This window comes from Anomalospiza imberbis, chromosome 1, assembly GCF_031753505.1.
Source record: "Anomalospiza imberbis isolate Cuckoo-Finch-1a 21T00152 chromosome 1, ASM3175350v1, whole genome shotgun sequence".
Taxonomy (NCBI): Eukaryota; Metazoa; Chordata; class Aves; order Passeriformes; family Viduidae; genus Anomalospiza; species Anomalospiza imberbis.
This window is the reverse complement of record NC_089681.1, coordinates 4,881,711-4,899,439: the sequence shown is the minus strand read 5'-3', so window position 1 is coordinate 4,899,439 and position 17,729 is coordinate 4,881,711. Positions and strand designations below refer to the sequence as shown.

Here is a 17,729-nt window from a genome sequence, read left to right as displayed (position 1 = left end):
ATATATTGGTTTCAGTGGCAGCCAGTCTGTAATTAATGATATATAAACCATATGGTTTATGCTACTGAAAACAGAAGCCTAAGCCTGTTGATGGTAAAAATGTTTTACAGATCATCAATCAACATCTTAATGACTTTGTGAGTGGTGCACAAGACATTTATTTTGCAGTTGCAAGCAGATGACCTCGTGGTTCTGCAGAGGTTCACCTGCCTCCACTCTTAGTAGATGCTCAAGACTTGCTGAAAAAAGCAACAAGACTGGGCCAAAAGCTGAGGAATATTCTATTTAAAGTTGTTTATTAATACCAAACCATACAAAAGGGAAGAAGAGTATTATAAATGAAAGTGTCTCCTGAAGTGAGCTGTAACACACTTGAGGAGCCCACTGGTTTCACAAGGCAACTTCCTCACTTTTCCCTGCAAAACTCAGGAAGGAAAAACAAAATAACCACAGAAGCACAGCCTTAATGTGGCCCTTGACTTATTTTTAAGGACACACTTCTCTCCTGCTTTGTGCATCTTCATGTATTACAGACTGTATTAATTTCAATATCACAGTAAAATTCATTGGTAGCAAATGGTTAAATAATTGCTTTATTAAATGTACGGTAAGGCATAAAAAGTAATCAAATTAAATATAGTACACTATAATGCATACTAAATACTGATACGTTAAATTAGAATCACTAATCTAATATAAAAGGGAATTTAGACCAGCTCACATCACATGAAATGTGGTTATGGAAGATTTAATATACTATGCTGCCAAAGCAGCTTTAATTTCCTGAATTGTCTGAAATAGAAAAATAATTAGGGAAGAATTAAAATATATTGCTCTTGAGATGACTTTGCATTTAAGGAGACCAAGCAACAGCTTTGAAAACCATTCAGGATGAAATGCAACTACAAACTGAGAAGCAGTCTGGAAAGGACATTTCACAAAACACAGGATTACTATCATCCTTTTATCTATTTCTCCATAAAAAGAGGGAAACATATTCCATGAATGTTGCCAAAAGGAAAACACCAGTAACAAATGTCAACAAGAAAGAGTTTTGAAATCCCTCCAGACCAGAAAATATTTTCTATAATTCTCATTATTTTAAAAGAATCTTGACCCCAAAAGAAACTGGGGTGAAAATAGATGGCAATTACAAGGAATAATCTAGAGCTTGTGAAGTTTGCAGTAGGAAGATGAATTCAAATAGGCTTTATCAACACTGAGCAAAAACTGACATCTGAAGAAAAGCTTCTGAAGTTTCCCCTTCACCATTCTAGTGGAAGGCATCCATACCCATGTCAGGGGGATGGAACTAAATGGCCTTTAAGGTCCCTTCCAACCCAAAGCATTCTATGATTTTATGACAAAAAAGTTCAAATACAGCACTCAGGCAAAGGTTTCTATAAGCTCCCACTTCTGCAGCCTCCATCTTTGCTGATCCTCACATCCCAAAGGCGGAGGAATTAATCTGTTCCTCTCTAAGGGGGGGTTTTGTTTTGGCTATTTTTAATGCAGTAAGAGATCATTAGAAGTTCTTCATTTGCATGCAGCATCCATCAAGTGCTGGGCATATTCAAAAGCTAAAATGAGTTATAAAAGTGGATCACAGTAAATGCCAGAAATAAAGACTATAATGAAAAACACCCAGATACAATCTGAAGAGTGGCTTCTGAAAAAAAAATTACCAGGCCTGAAACTATGACTAACAACATCAATTCTTACTGGCATTGAAGTATGATTTGATTCTGCAATGGCAGGATGGATTTCCTGGATTTTGCACAGGCAATGCACATGGACCGCACAACTGGAATATTTTGAATTTCACAGTCTTTGTTTCCGAGATCACTCCACCCCTCTGTGGCACATGAGCAGATGCAAATCCAGTACTTCATTTCTATGACAGACACAATAATGCTTATATTCTCCCAGAACTATAGTTCGTTTCCTATAGCCATATTTTAACAAATTGTCTTTGCTTCTGGACAGTCAGAAGTATTTAGAATCTATCTCTGAAGGGACCAGGAAAACAGCTCCCATCTAATTAGTGTTGCACTTTTCTAAGTGATTGATATTTGAAAAAAATATTCCTGCCTAACAATATTTAATATGCAACTGCAGCATTCAGATTGAATTCCTCTGTTGAAGGATCATTGCTGGCAGTATGGTCAGTATATTAATTTTTGTCTGGAAATTAAATATGCATGTAAGCACTTTGTACCCCAACAGCCTCCAATAAATCCACATCAGCTTTGGGAATACAGCCTAGATTGCTCTGAACTGTTCATTGTTCATTTCTGCTTGAAGTAACTTTTATTAAGCTCTAACAGGGCTCTCAGTACTCAGAGACTCTACTAAGTTTTCAAATCTTCTAACTCTGTTTTTATTTGTAATGTTTATACTGTATTTAGCACAGTGGCACCTCATGTCACATGAGAAGCTACAAAAACACCCCCAGCGACACACTTGCCAGCTGGAAAGTGAAGAGTCTGAGTAAAAGAGAACTACAGAGAGGAAAATATCCCACAAAATAGTACTATGAACACAGCTCTAGGTAGGATATATGAAAGCAATAAACAAAGATAAAATGTTTCAAAACTATAATTCCTCTCAAAGCAAAGCACAACAGAATTAAATCCTTGCTCTTTTTCTTAAACGTATCTGCCTTTTATCATGCGTATTCTGCTTCCTCTTGGGCTAAAAATATTCATTTTAAGTTTTGTCTCTGCATTTTTTATGTGCAATATTGCTTCAGTATTTTTTCCTCAGCCTATGGAATAGTACATGGGAAGGCTTTGCACAAGAATCAAAACAAAAAATAAATACCATAACCTAAATCAGTCATTCATCCTGAAAAATGTACCCTTACTCAAACCCAGCTTCTTCACTTTCTTTTTAAATATGAAGATTTCTCCCATCTCAAGTGATGCATTTCACCAGGGAGGTTTAATGAGTGGACAAAAAATTCCCAGAGCCAGCTGATGGAATGAGAAAATAGATAACCTGGACAATGAATTACATCCACCAAGTGAAAAAAGGATCTTTTTCAATTTTTAAGTGATCTCTAGAGATCACATGGACCTCACCCTGAGGAAGGAGAGGGCAGTGAAAGGCAACCTTTTGAACATCACCAACTTTGTCACTGGGCTGTGCATCAGAGTAATGAGACTGAAATGTATTTTAGCCAAAGAAGACATTATTTGCTGTCTTCTGCAGTTACTTTGTGACCTGTTTCCTGTCAAGAGTTCTCTGCACCTCTCCCCAAATTTGTCCTTGCTTGTTGTGATATACAAGAATCTATGGATCTATATAGGAAAAGGTAAAAATAGACAATTCAGTCTGAAACAGGCATTCAATTTATTGCAAACAGCCAGGATAATGATGGCTCACATCGTGCAAGGGCACCTGTTTCTTGCCCTTCACAGTAATTATATATCAGGGAAAACAGATCTTGAAACTCAAAAGTTCAGAAATAAACTTGTTTCAGGAAAAGAGACTAGAATTCCATTTTAAATTCTTTGCCTCATGGGGAGCTATTGAAATTTCCTACTAGATGAGTTTTCAATAAATAATGAGATATTTGTATAAAAACACTGCATTATGCAAAAAAAAAAATTAAATATCCAATCTTGCAAATGCAAAACAGGTTTTGTTTCTCTCTGGCCAAAGTTGTCTGAGCAGGAGGAGGAATAAAGCAACAACAGTATTCATGAATAATGAAACAACCTTGTTTTGAAACTACTGGGTTTTGTCACGAAACCAGCCCAAGCTGTTGTGACAGCTCCTCAGACAACTGAGCATCGTTACAGGGATGCAAATTATTCAAATACAAATGAAATGGATGAAGAGGAGAAGGTCAGCTCATTGGCAATGCTGATGATGTGTCTGCACGCTATCATCTCACGTCATCTGTCAGGATGGCTTACAGGGAAAAAAGTGACAAACCTCCTGATGGCACAGCCAACATCTTGATGACAGTCACCTAAAGTCCCATTAAAGTCACACTGCAGAGCTACTAAAGACACTGGACAGCTCATTTCACCTCTTCTCAGAAAAAGAGTTGCAACTTTACTGGAAATCCTACCCTGCCCTGACAACAAAATGTTCAGCAGAAAGGATTTGCAGGGAGGAAAACAACTTCCTGCAAATGACATCACGACTGCTCCCGAGCCAGTGCCTTCCAAATGCCCCTTTCCCAAAGCAGGGCCAGTTAAAACCAAGCAGCACTGACATCTTCACAGAAATGGCAACTGGCAGAGAAAATTCACAGGTGAAAAACTGAGTAAGGGAGCATCGCTGGGCGTGCTGCAAACTCCTGCCTTTGTTCCTGGGAGGACAGTGGGCAGGTCCCAGGCACATCCCATCCACCAGTGACGCACCTCAGATCTTTCCATGTCCTCCTCTAAATCTATAAAGTGAAATTAATTATGTGATACTTTCCAAATAAAACGGGGCTAAGAGCAGGCCTGGTATTAAAAGAAAAGCAGCAATCTAGTCAACATAAGTAGATTTCATCTTTCAATAAGTAAATAAAACACTGCTGCTTAGCTTGGAAGAATAAAATATAGAGATAGTCCTTATTTAATTATTCTTAGGAAGAAACAATATAACAGGAACCCAAAAACTCTTCCTCATAGCTAACTGCCTATTTAAATACTATCATCCACAGAGGAGTTTGCAAGCTGCTTCCAAAATGAAGCTGACAGGAGGCAGTTGGAGACTTTATTCAATATTATGCTTCCTGTTCATGCTACTTTCTTATATAAAGTACACAGTAGGGACACCATGCCAGACCATGTTACTGCCACTTACGCAGAATGTTTATGTGCATGAAGAGTCCCTGTACACTAAATGATTTTAAATTTCAGGAAAACTTGAAGTGATGATGATACTCTTGTTCTCACATTCAAGAGGAAAAAAAAATGCATAAGGCAAGTTTCTTTTTAAAAATTTGCCTGATTCTTTCATTGTGTAATCTCACTTGTAATGTATAACCTCATGTTTCAGGTGCACATAATTCCACCCTAAATACAAGTCCTGCAGTTGATACCAAACTGGATGTGATGCCCCAGTATTTAATAATTTACATGCAAAGAGGGACCTCAAGAATCAAATCTCTTGTGAGGTGAACACATATGTATCATTGGCTGGAAATAATAATGTAAAGTAATGCAAATTAACATATACCTTGTGTTTACTCGTAAATACTTCACAGATTTAGAAGCACAATCTGTATTTCACTCACTACTATAAAATACAACTGTAAAATTCAGTAGCACAAGTGACCCACAAGTAATGGTCTCTCCTCCTGGCCTAAAACTGACTGCAGAAAGAAAAACGATGGCTTTAATATCTCAACCTTGCAGAGCAGAAGATAAATTTTTCTATTAATCTTGAGAAAGGTCAATTAAATTTAAAAATTTGCATTTAGAACTTATTTATTTAAAATAATTGAAGAGGAGATAAAAGTCGAACTATAGTGCTGAATATTCAACAGCTTAGACTTATCTGAGCAACAACATTAAAGACAATAAAAAGTTAAACCAGGAAAGAATTGTTCCACTGGATATAATGTAATATTTGAAAATGGAGCAGTGCTAAGAGATAGTTTGCTACATAAATCTTCTGCTTATATGTGATTATACTATGTGTGCTGGGCATATAGCTTCTTAATTCTTAACTCCAAATCTGAAAACCATAAACTGCAAATGAAGAGGCAGGACAATTAACTTCAACTTGCCTTTTTTTGTACTTGCCCATTTAAATAATTTGGACTCCCATGGCTATAGCCATGCAGCAAAGCTCTTAGCTACCTAAAGAAACAGGAAATTTAAAATAATAATAATTATGGTTATAGCCTACTTTATGAATACACAAATTTCCATAGGGGCATAAAAGACCATTAATCAATAGCCTTTCATTAGGAAATTTGGAAAAGCCCAAGTACAGTAATACTTAAAGATTGAGTTAAATATCCTTCCTTTAACACAGCTGAAATACACAAGGATTTCAAAATTCTCTTTATCCAAAATAATGCCATACTGCACCTCCTACCTCTCTCTCAGTGGAATACCAATAATCAGAGAAATAAATGTAAAAATATATACGTTCATTTTCAGCTGCTCATTTGTGTAATTCATTATTGCCTTCATATGGCAGGAAGTTCAGAAGAAAACATATGCAAATTAAAACCATGGAATTTTGTGCCAGATATAACAAACAAGACCAAAAAAATCTCAATTTTACAGTCATGCAGTTATCACTCCAGTTGTCTGAATATCCTCAGGAAAAGACTGAGAAGATTGCCCAGCCCAAAATACAAACAGCAAAAATAAGAGTGGGATGAGGTCAGTACTTCTGTTCCAAACATCTTTACCAGGGAGCCTCGAAAGAAGGAACCAGGTGCTCACCTGGTGCAAATCTGACTTCCATTCTGAATCTGCTCACGCTGAGCACTGGGGAGACAAAACCACCAAATGTCTCTGTTCCTGGAATGTCCCAAAGAAACCAGAAATGCTGGTCATGAATCACCCCTGGATAGTTTCCCAGCCTAGGCTCTGTCCTGACCCAGCACTGATGGTTTTTGCTGGTCCCAGAACCCTGCAGGATGATCCAAAGGAGTGGAGCTGGGGGTGTGCAGCACCCCAAAACACTCAGAGTGATCTCATAGGCTCCTGCATATGACAAACCTGGAGCACCAATTCACTTTCACGTGAAAAAAAAAAAAGAAGACAAAACTGACAAAAAAAGAAAAATTCCTAAATTCCCAGTTCTCCTCTTTTAAAGGACTATGACTGTGACATGTGGCACCCAAGTGGAAGGTTACTTCAGAGAAGATGCTGAGATCCTAATCAAAAACCAAACTAGGGAGAAAAAACCCCCAGGACAGCCTGTACATCTGGGAAATTATTCACATGAGAGGAGTCCATCCCAGTGACTACTCCAGGGAAAATGCAGAGATACAGAACTTTACACACAACATAAGAAAAATGTAAGTTCTTCACAAAGGAAATGATTCGAACATTTTTTGGGTAGAATCACAGGATGCATGAATGCTCTCAGTGTGCAAGAATACACATTTCACCATGGACTGTCACTTCAAGATAAAATTAGACTTTACATTCATAATGAATTATTAATTTACCATCTACTTGCTTGTCTTCTCTTTTTATACACAGAGGTAATATTTTCCCTTTTCCCAGAGCACTGCAGTAGAAGTTCACCTCAAGATGATTTAGTGTAATAAAGAAATTCTTTTCCAAGTCACTGTTTTCCCAGTATAAGCTGTGTAATTTTATCACACCTGCAACCTTCACATTTTCTGTTCAGAGCACTCACTCTTTGGTGAGTCTCTTGAAGAATCTTTTATTTCAAGCTAACCCAGTCCATTGACTATAAAATATTTATTTTGCCACAGCCATTGATTCTTTTCACCTCCAGAGTTGCACAGATTCTATTACAGATTCTCAAGTCCCATATCCAAGTTTTGTGAGTGATGCCATACTTAAAAAAAGAACTCTAGAATCTCTGCCAAAGAGCAAATCTGGGGGAACAGCCAGGACCCCCTCAGTTTAAGAAACCAAAGCACCAGAACAACAGTGAACATCTCCCAGCAAAGCAATGTGGTCCATGAGGTTCAACCTACAGACCTTATTCTTTAACTAGTGACAGGAATAATGTTCACAGACATGAGTGGGAGCACAAAAGCTTTAATCATGCTCCAGAAATCTCAGCTCACAGTGAGCGTGTGTCACAGGTTCCATGGCAGTCAACTGCTCAGCACTAATAACAGAAATGATACACATCTCACTCACCCACACACAATTTCACCTAAACCATTTTTTTTTTCCAAAAATCACTGTATATATTAGAAGTTTATTTAATGCTTTCACCAGCAATGACACCTGTATGTGTGTTTAGAAGCATGCTCAGAAACAAGCTATTTTCAGAAAACAAACCAGCAGGGATTGTTCACCCTGGAGAGGAAAATGCACTGAGGAGACCTCAAAGCAACCTTTCAGTACTTAAAAGAGGGTTATAAGAAAGATGGGGACAGATTTTTCATCAGAACTTGTACTGATAGAACAAGGGATAATGGCTTTAAACTGAAGACAATAATGGGTAATAAACCAAGGTGCTGCTTCTACTGCTTCTGCTGCTCATTATATTCAGCCTTTGGCTCATTATACTCAGCCTTGGGTGCAGCTTCAGCCACATGCAGAGCAGGGGTTGCCTTCACTTTCATCCCATCGCGTTTATGTTGATTTACCCTCGCACACTTTGCCCCACATATTGCTGAGCTGTGTCTGATGTGCTTTACCAATTTATCAGAAAATGAGCAGAGCTCTAAAACACCTTGTAATTTTAGCCAAAACTCTCCATGTGGAAATCACCATCCCAAATAACTGCCCTGCCAGGTGCCCTCCTACTCAGTGAGCCTTGAGCTTGAGCTCCCTTGGGACAGGGCAGCAAAGCCAAATGTCCACCAGACTCAGATCTGAACACAGCTGGAAATTCAGTATTTATTTAATTATTGTGATGGAATGATACTCATTTAGGAGCAGTTTCCTGCCTCATTAACCTCCCTTGGTCAATTAGGGTGGTATAGAGCACATATTATATATGGAAAATGGGTCCTGCTCACGCGTGGCCTGATGTCCAGGCAGCAAGCAACTCATCTTCAAAGACCTAAAACAAATCAAAGAAAACCACTAAAGTCAAATGAGATCAAGGGGATTTTTACTCCTGCTTCCTGTGGTTCAGAAATAGTTTGAACATAGTGGTCTAAATTTTGGCCAGGGAAATTTCACCTGTTAGCAAAGTCATGCTTGGGAAGCTTTCACAGAATATGCAGCTGTGTAAAGGATCCCAGAGGTAAAGCCAGGAGATTGGGTTCTGTGCCACTTACAAAGCGACTTTTGTCAACTTCATATACACAAATCTCTTCTATGAGAATGGATTTTTTCACTACATTTGGAGGAAGTGAGGGAAAAGGAACTATAAATACTACAAGTCATGAGCAGCCAGCTAATGGTGTCTGCAATAGTCACCTCGGTTTTAAAAATCGACTTGTCCGAGCATCCTTTGTAATCATGGCAAGCACAAAGCCTCCAGCTGTGGAATAATTTAAAACAAAACCCCCGAAATATGACATTTCCATTACAAGTTTACACTGAAGGTATAATTTGAAGTCTGCTACTAAATGTCTTCAGAATTTTCATGATTTTTAGAAGAAAGTATTCTTCTTAAAATAAGGCATACATGATAAAGGAGTGATAAAACTTTTTATTTAAGTATTTAATTCATATGTACTTGAATTAACTCTTTGGAAATGTTTAACTTTAAAAATATGGAGATTTTAGACTAACCTTTATAATGCTTCAGAAACTAAGAAGGGATTATTTCAAGTAAAACATAAACATGGTATTATAGAAGCTTTGGCAATGTTTTAAAATATTTAAATATTGAAGGTGTTCTTTTGTCATCATTTATGTTTAGCATAGAAATTTTAAAAGTCTTTTCATTCACCCATATCTAAATTTTCTGAACTAAGAAACAATTTTATCAAGATTCTGTTATTCTCTATTTATTTGTAATATTCCTTTACATATAATAAAAGTCCAGAAGATGATGGTATCTAAACTTCTGCCAGACAAATTTTCCTTTAGGAAAAAAGGGAAACTGTGAGGTAAAATTTGAATATATCAAAACAGAAAAGAGTGCTTTGCTATCTCTTTTATGAAAATTACACCTACTTTTCACTCATTGACTAGATTTTTCTGACTATAAAAAACACAGGCATATCTAGATTTAGGCATTTATTTTAAACTGAATTCCTGTTTAGGAATCAGATTTATTCTTTACCTTTAAAGAATGGCAAAATGATCACAGTTTCACTTCCAGCTCATGGAAGAGTTGAAATTCATTTTTATATAGATCACCAACATGATTTATCTTAAAATCATGCTGTGCCATCAGGCTGCCAGTTCCTGCAAAGAAGACAGAACCCCCAAAAAACCACAGAGGGCACAGACATTAATATACACAGAGCTTTGGGTCTATTTGACAGTTCAAAGGAAAAATATTTTTTTGTTCTTTTCCATCTACAAAGAGCAATATAACACAGAAATTCCAGACCCAGATTATCCCAAAAGGATAGACTCGTATTACCAGACAAATTGTACCCCAAAATTGTGTAGAAGTTTTTATAAACCTCCCCATCCACAGCTGAGAAGTCACCATGGTTCTGATGCACTGATTTGCCCTGAGTTACTCAATTAAACAGTTATAAATGGATTAGGAGTTAATACTAAAACTGAAAGTACATTATTATTCAAATAATGGTTGTATATATCCTATGCTAAGCAAATAATGCTGTAAATACACAAAGCAAAGATTATACGATCTGCTTTGCTCCCAATATAAGCCTTTCACACAAAAGATTTCCTTTTATTACTTACTATTCTCCATTTCTCTTCTTCCATACAACTACAAAAGAGATGCCATCAAGCAAGTAAATCGAGGAATAAAGCTGCAGAGATTTTTTACTCCCATTTATTCCCATTGAGTCTCCCTCGGGGATATACAAATTGGAAATTGCTAAATTGTCATCTAATAGGCAGAAACAATGTAGGCGAGACCAATTAAGTAAAAGGCAGAAAGTTGTATTACACATGTAATTAAATTAAATTCTTTGACTAGACTACATTAGAATTATTCCCAAAAAGGACAAAACTCAACTTCAATCAGCACATGACACATTGTAGGACACGTCACTAAAACAGTACATTAGGAGTTTGGATATTACTAAAAAAAGCACTTTTCTTAATTGTAAATCAAGTTACTTCCAGGTGGTGGGAAACTGGCTAAACAGCAGCATTCCCTCCTAGGTATGCAAGACTTTAATGATGCGTAATTGAGTACAAAGTCATAAAAAGTAGTTTTCTTCTCTTTTTTTTTTTAGCTGTAATATCCTTCAGCTGGGTACCTACACACATTTTTTTTTCTTACAGAGATCGCTAGAACCCAGGAAAGCACCAGATCAAATCACCACCTTAGCTACCAAATATGAGTGACAATAACTGGGGATAATTTGGCTTGTATTCACAATCATCACCAAAAGGAACAATGCAGTGGGGAAGAAAAAAAGTGCAGTGCAAACTATTCTGACCCACTAGGTTTGGGTTCATCTCTTGCCATTCTCAGCACTGAGCCCAAAACATGCTCGTTGTAGGCACCAGCTCAGCCTTCTCCTTGTGCCACTGCACAACCCCTGGAGCTGGAGCCCAGGCTGAGATGGAAATAAATTCCAAAATACTGGAGCTGCAGTCCAGGCTGAGATGGAAATAAATTCCTGTAGTCCTGGACTACAGGAAGCAGAGGAGGAGAAACAATATTTACCTCTCTCTATGGTGCTTTTCCACACTTTTCCTTCTGGAAACTGGCTAAAGCAGGCAAAAAGCCATCAGCACCCCATTTTGAGAAGAGCACTATTTAGCTAAACTATTAATTGTTCATCTAGATAATAATCAGAATATCAGGAACGGAATGACAGCTCTAAGTACAAACTGCCTTTTGGAATTAAATCAATTCTGCGATTGTCCAGCAACCAAGGGGGGCAAACATTTTCACAACCTCTGTACCCTAAGCCAAATTGGTGTTTTCCTCCCAGTAATTCTCAATAACTCACTTTTTATCTTTTTTTATTATGTTTCTTAGATAATACAATTTCAATGGCAAATCTGTGACTTTGTGTCTAAAGTTCCTATCCTATAGGAACACATTTGCCAGGCAGGCTGGGAAACTCTGGTTGAAGCACTATCATTATTTCAATATTGGAAAAATCAGCTTATTGTTTATGTCATACACATACACAAATTAAAATGGAGACTTGGAAAGGAAAAAAGTGATTTGCTTTCTTGATTGAATAGCATGGAAATGCAGAAAATGAAAAAAACACATGGCTTAAATTGCCTTAGGAAAAAATTAACCCGTTTATATGAAAAGAACAAACTGTTTTTAAAAATTATAGATATTTTTAAATGCTAATTATTTGTATAAACCAGTTCCTGTGCACAAGGGATCAAATATAAGTGAGTTAGTGTAGCTGACAGCAGCAGTGAGAAAAGCAAGAGGCCATGAGAAAGACAAAAACCAGGGCTTGTTTTGGTGAGCCTGTTCTGAGGACAAGTAGTACAGACATAACCCACTGTCTAATGTCACCATGTGCTTGCAAATATCACTGTACAGGAGTCCAGCCTGCACAGCCTCTCAGATAATGTCAGATAAATGGCAAGAATTGCTCTCCTTCAAATTACAGATGGATGATTCTTCCCAGAAAGGGAGACATAAGATCAAAACACAAGAGAGAACACAACAAAGAAGCTGCTCTGAACCCACATGGAACGGCCCCAGAAACAATGAGCACTGACATGAAAATATTCCTCATGTAAATTCAAATTCCATCATTAGAGCCTGTGTACATGTATTTATTGCCTGCTGTCACCATGTAATCGGCATCACTAATCATCTCATAGCTTACTCTCATAAAGTTCTCTATTTCATATTGGAGATCATGACTGAATACTCCGAAGTCCCAGCCTATTTAAGTCCTTGTGATTCAGAAAGAAAATAAGTGACAGCTTGAAATAAGCTGCTGGTGATGCATCTTAAGAGATGCTTTCCACCAACATATCAAGAGGTAAAAACAAAATATTGGTGAAGTGTGATGTGGATTTATTGTGCCTGACATTGTTGGGCTCGGCAGAGTTGTTGTAGGAAGAGATGGGGTAAAGGCTGCTCATAAGTAACACAAAACATAATAATAAGAAGCAGGTTACTGCATTGTTTAAAGAACACAGCATAGCTCAGTATTTTATGTAGCATTATTATTGATATTTAAAAAACATCTCAATGACTTATGCCAGATTTCCCTTTTCAAATTTATTACTTAATGAGTCTAGACCCAAATGAAAAATAGGACTTCACTCAACGTTCATCATGATGCCTCTGCTCTTCTACCTTAAAATTAATAGTTTTGAATTTCTTAACATTCACCTTTCATTTCATTTTACATACATACTGTGCTTTTCCCTCCAGTGGATAATAAATAATATACAATATAGACTGTAATGCCTGGGAATAAATCTAAACTGAATTCAGGGGGGGAAATGAAACAGAGTTGTTATATTCATGTCAGGATGCAAAACCATAAGGTCTGATCAAGCAGCTAAAAAGACAACGCTTGTAACAATAATGGGCATCAAATATGTAAGGGAAAAAAAAAAAAAAAAACAAACCCTAAAGATTTCCAAGTGCATGGACTTAAAAATGGTGAAATATTTACTCAGTCTACCAACGTCACCGCATTCTTTTACTCAAATTTCCTCCAAAAGTCAGTAGAGTTCATAATGCAGTTTCTTCTCTAAGGGTGAATACTCTGATTGTTTCATGATTTTTATTGTCATAAGCCTTTCTACAACAATAAATTACCCTTTCTTAGGACAGCTTTAGGAGAGATGCAGGTTTCATGATGTGAAGGTATAAAAAACATTTTCTGTTTTGATGTACCCTTTTTATTACAGTGGAGAAATCATCTATTCTCAATCTCAACTCTATTAATAATTAAAAAGGGGTTTTCTGCAGCACAAAAGCATTTTCAAAATATTGACAAGTCTTTAGACAACACCTTTGCCCTGCCCATAAATGCTCATTGCTTAAACTGAGTTAACTTGAAGCATAATAACACTTTGTTTAATATGCACTTATATTCTAAAAAACTATCCTAGAGTTTATTGGGTCACTGACTCCAAATCAAATTTATTTTGTTTATCATTTTATTCCTTCCTTCCAGTCTTCTAATCCCCACACTCAGATTATTAAGGTTTTTTTTTTTTTCTATTTGTCACTATCAATAACAAACTTTTCCAAAGTCACTGTTATTCCCAGAAGAGGAAGAAATGCAAAGAAAGGACAAAATTTGGCCAAGGAACAAGAATTCAGTTAAAAGTTCTGTAGATAATGCATGGTCCAGGCTATAATGACTCTCCATATCACACTCCAGCACCCCAGTAGATAATCAGTTTTTAGCATTTATAAATATGAAAATTTATTTACCAAAAATTGGAAGTTCTTTTAAGATGCCCATGTCCACTTCATGTTCTGCTTGCACTCACCTCTGATTTAAGTCACCTTTTTAACATCAGCCCTATAACCTCACTCAACATCTCACTCAAACTCTGATCCATCCACGTGCTGCTGGAAAATCACCCAAAAAAGGGACATTGTAATTCCCTGGCCCCCTCCAGCTTCTCTCAATGTTCAAGCTGAATTCAATATAAAAAATGAGAAAGATAAAGGGAAAAAATCAGCTGAGTATTGCAGGTCTTACAGAGTTTGTCATCAACTCCATCAAGCTGGTTGTTAAATCATTCTCTGGCCTCTCCACCACCATTAAGAGAGGAGTTGCATCTTTTCCTGCTGTCAGTGCCTGTCTGGCTGATTTGGGCTAAATTCACTGCTCAGTTAAGTGCAGAGAGGCTCCCAGACCATGCAATTCCATCCTGAACTTTAGGGCATTTTTGTAAATCAAAAGATCAAACAGCTGCTGGAAACTCATTTATGATAATATGAATATAATTACTGCAGCTTCAGTGAGCTCTTCCAAAGGTATTTTTAATAAGAGCTGGAACTGAGGTAAAGCATCCATCATTAATCACAGCCAGTGAATTAGACACACAGCTGGGCTGGACCAGTAAAGCACCCACAGCAGAATCCAAGCTTTGGTTGGCATCCCCCACACATGAAATTCCAGGTGTATTCAGTGCTGAAAATTAAGTAAACGACATTATTTTTGATGTTACTTCTTCTGTTTGGAACACAGAAATGGCTCAAGGCACATCAAGATGCTTTGGGCTTCACTTTCCACTGTGAGCACTCCCCAGGACCTGGAACACAATGGAGCCCAGAGCTCCAATGCACTTCCACGGAACACAGATCCTGTCTCCTAACCAGAGAAAAACCTAAGCAGGATAAGGGCTGAAGATGAAAGGCTCCTTTTTGCAGATGCTGGCCATGACTCATCATCAAACAAAAAGCATGGCTCAAATTAACTCCAGTAAGTGAAACAGCTGCACAATCATCTCTAGAAATCTTTGCACCTGTTTGAGGTAATGACAAAAAAAGCCCCTTTACTTAACCTGAAGTGCCCATATCCACTGGTGCAGAGACCTCCATATGCAGCTTTGGAGTTACAGAGAATCCAACTATACATCCTGGTACAGAGAGAGCTTCTCACCTATAAAAAACTGATTCCATTTACATAAGAACATGCAAAATATGAAATGCACATCAGCCCTCCCTCCCCGTCCCCCAAAGATGGATGGATACACATCAGTTTTCCCCATGAAGGGATATAATTTTATTTCAACCTCAATCACAATACTTAACTTGAACCACCATTTTCTGACATTCAGAGTGAGTCTCTGTATTCTGTTCTTCTCAAGTGAGAGGAAACCTTGTGAGGAAGACACTGAGTAGTGTTTCCAAGCAGCTTTCACAAATCTTTTCCTAAGGATGGAAGAAAAACTGGCAGGCAAAGCAGTTGTTCTCACCAGCAAAGCCCACCAGTGCTGTCTACACTAGCGTTGAAATACCCATTAACCTGAGGGAAGGTGACAAAGAGCACGGTTCCTGCAAGATCTGGGATGCCATCGTTCCTGCTGTGTTTGAACAACGGCCCCCATGGCACATAAAGGGGAAATACAATCTCCCTGTGAAGCTGTAGATCCTTGCAGGAGCTCCATCACAGAGTCACAGAACTGATGGCAGCTTTTGCAAAGCCAGGTGAAGCCTCAGAGGCCCCCATTAGGCACAAGGAACTGCATCTTTCTGTTCTCCAGCTCCTTAAACAATTGGATTTCTCATTGGCAGAGTGCTTTGTCTCTTTCTCACTTCTGAGAAAACAAGATCTAAGCTTCAGGACATGCTCACTGCACCCACCTGTGACACAGCAGTGACATAGACCTGCCTTAATTCAGCACGTTGGCTTTAAAAGGTGTGTTGGGAATAATGCTGTGGATGGGAAGAATTCCAGGTATCTCAAGGATGCAGAGAGATTATACACTTCCATTAACATAACTGTGTTACCAAGAAAAGGCTTGCAAGGTGTTCGTGGGAAGTTTGGTGGAAGCTTCATGGAAAGACTGAGACTGAGATTTCCCTGGAATTACTGAGGAACAGTGGAGGCTGCAGGAGGCCATTGATGGCAGAAAGGCTCACAGGCACAATCAAAGCTGAGGAAGACAATTTTCCTCTTTGGCTGGAGTTGCTAAATGCAGCTTGACTGAAGTCTGCTCCACCTCTCTCTTTGAACACAGAGACCTTCCTCAAGACTGGGTGTTCTGAGACTTTTGTTGTTTTCATTTGAATAGAGGAAACAAAGGAAAGATCAAACATCAAAAATTGAGTGAGGCCATCAAAGCCTGGCAGCTTCAAAGTCAACACCCACAAATTCAAACCCCCTGTACATATTTTTTGTCAAAGCTCTCATAACACAAGCAAAGCAATATTCTAGAAGAGAAAGCAAGGATAATAAATGCAGCTGCAATGTCATGTTAAGAACGACACAGGTAGATTAATCTCCTCCCACAGATACCCACAGATTTTAAGAGCATTAATTAATTGAGAAGTTGAAGTATTTGGCGACAAGCAGAAGGAAACATGTCCCTGTTAGAAAGAATACATAGGGTGATCACTGAAAGAGGAAAAAAAAAGCCCATCTATATCTATATCTATTTTAACAACACAAAAATGTGTCAAAAGCCAACTACACAAAGAGAACTGACGTAGTTGCTGTAAAGCATTTTTTCCACAGCCAGTTTTCATTAACAGAAAAATACCTGCAGATCCTAGACTTTGATCAAATAACATGTGCAGAAGAAGCACGATATTTTATGAGAATCCATGACAAGCTTCTCTCAATCCCATCAGGGAAAAAACCCAGAAAGAAAAAACTCAAGTCATTGCTGGTGAAACTTCCACTCTACCAGTACCTTGCACATCAGTCTTTCTCTGGGCAGTTTCAATTGTAAATTTATTGAAAAATTAATGATTAATGTGCAGGTAGTTATGTTATCTATTTTTTTCTTCTGGTTTAAATTGCTGATTCAAAACTTAGGCTAGTTTAGGCAAAGCTGGGGCTTGGGTTTTATGCAGTGGTTTTCAGAAATGTCTACAAATATAGCATAAAGATGATACACAGTACAAACTATACCTATTTGGGTTTTTTTAAGGCAGAAAACCACACAACCAGACCAAAGCAGCCAGAAGCTGCTTCCCAGCAAACACAGAGTTGCACTGAATCATTAAGCCAGCACAAGGCTTAAAAGGATAAAGCTCAGCTTTTAAGTGCAAAGTAGAATTCAATTTTAACCACTGAGCCATGACCACTGCCTCTTTAACAATGCTATAAAAGGCTACTTGGCTTTTCAAATTTAAAAAAGTCAGTGTCACATAAATACGCTCACAAAAGATCTAAAAATAACTTTAAGCTGCCCACCCTCAAGGTCAGAAGGAGCAGATGCAAAGAAATAAAGCTCTACAAAGAGCTTCCAATAGGAAAATACTACTGACAAAAGTGAAGGTGCTGCCACTGGTCCACAGCTATTTCTTTGCAGTTCTTCTGTCAACTTCTGCTGAGTTGTACCCATGCAGTTCTCATCAGTGAACAACTC

General features: G+C 37.9%; 1 protein-coding gene across 10 annotated transcripts in view; it reads right to left on the bottom strand.

Annotated features, from left to right (window-relative positions):
* Positions 1-17,729, bottom strand: part of TRAPPC9 (trafficking protein particle complex subunit 9) — a 444,584-nt gene that overhangs the window by 240,628 nt on the left and 186,227 nt on the right. The gene's annotated exons all lie outside the window — the stretch shown is intronic.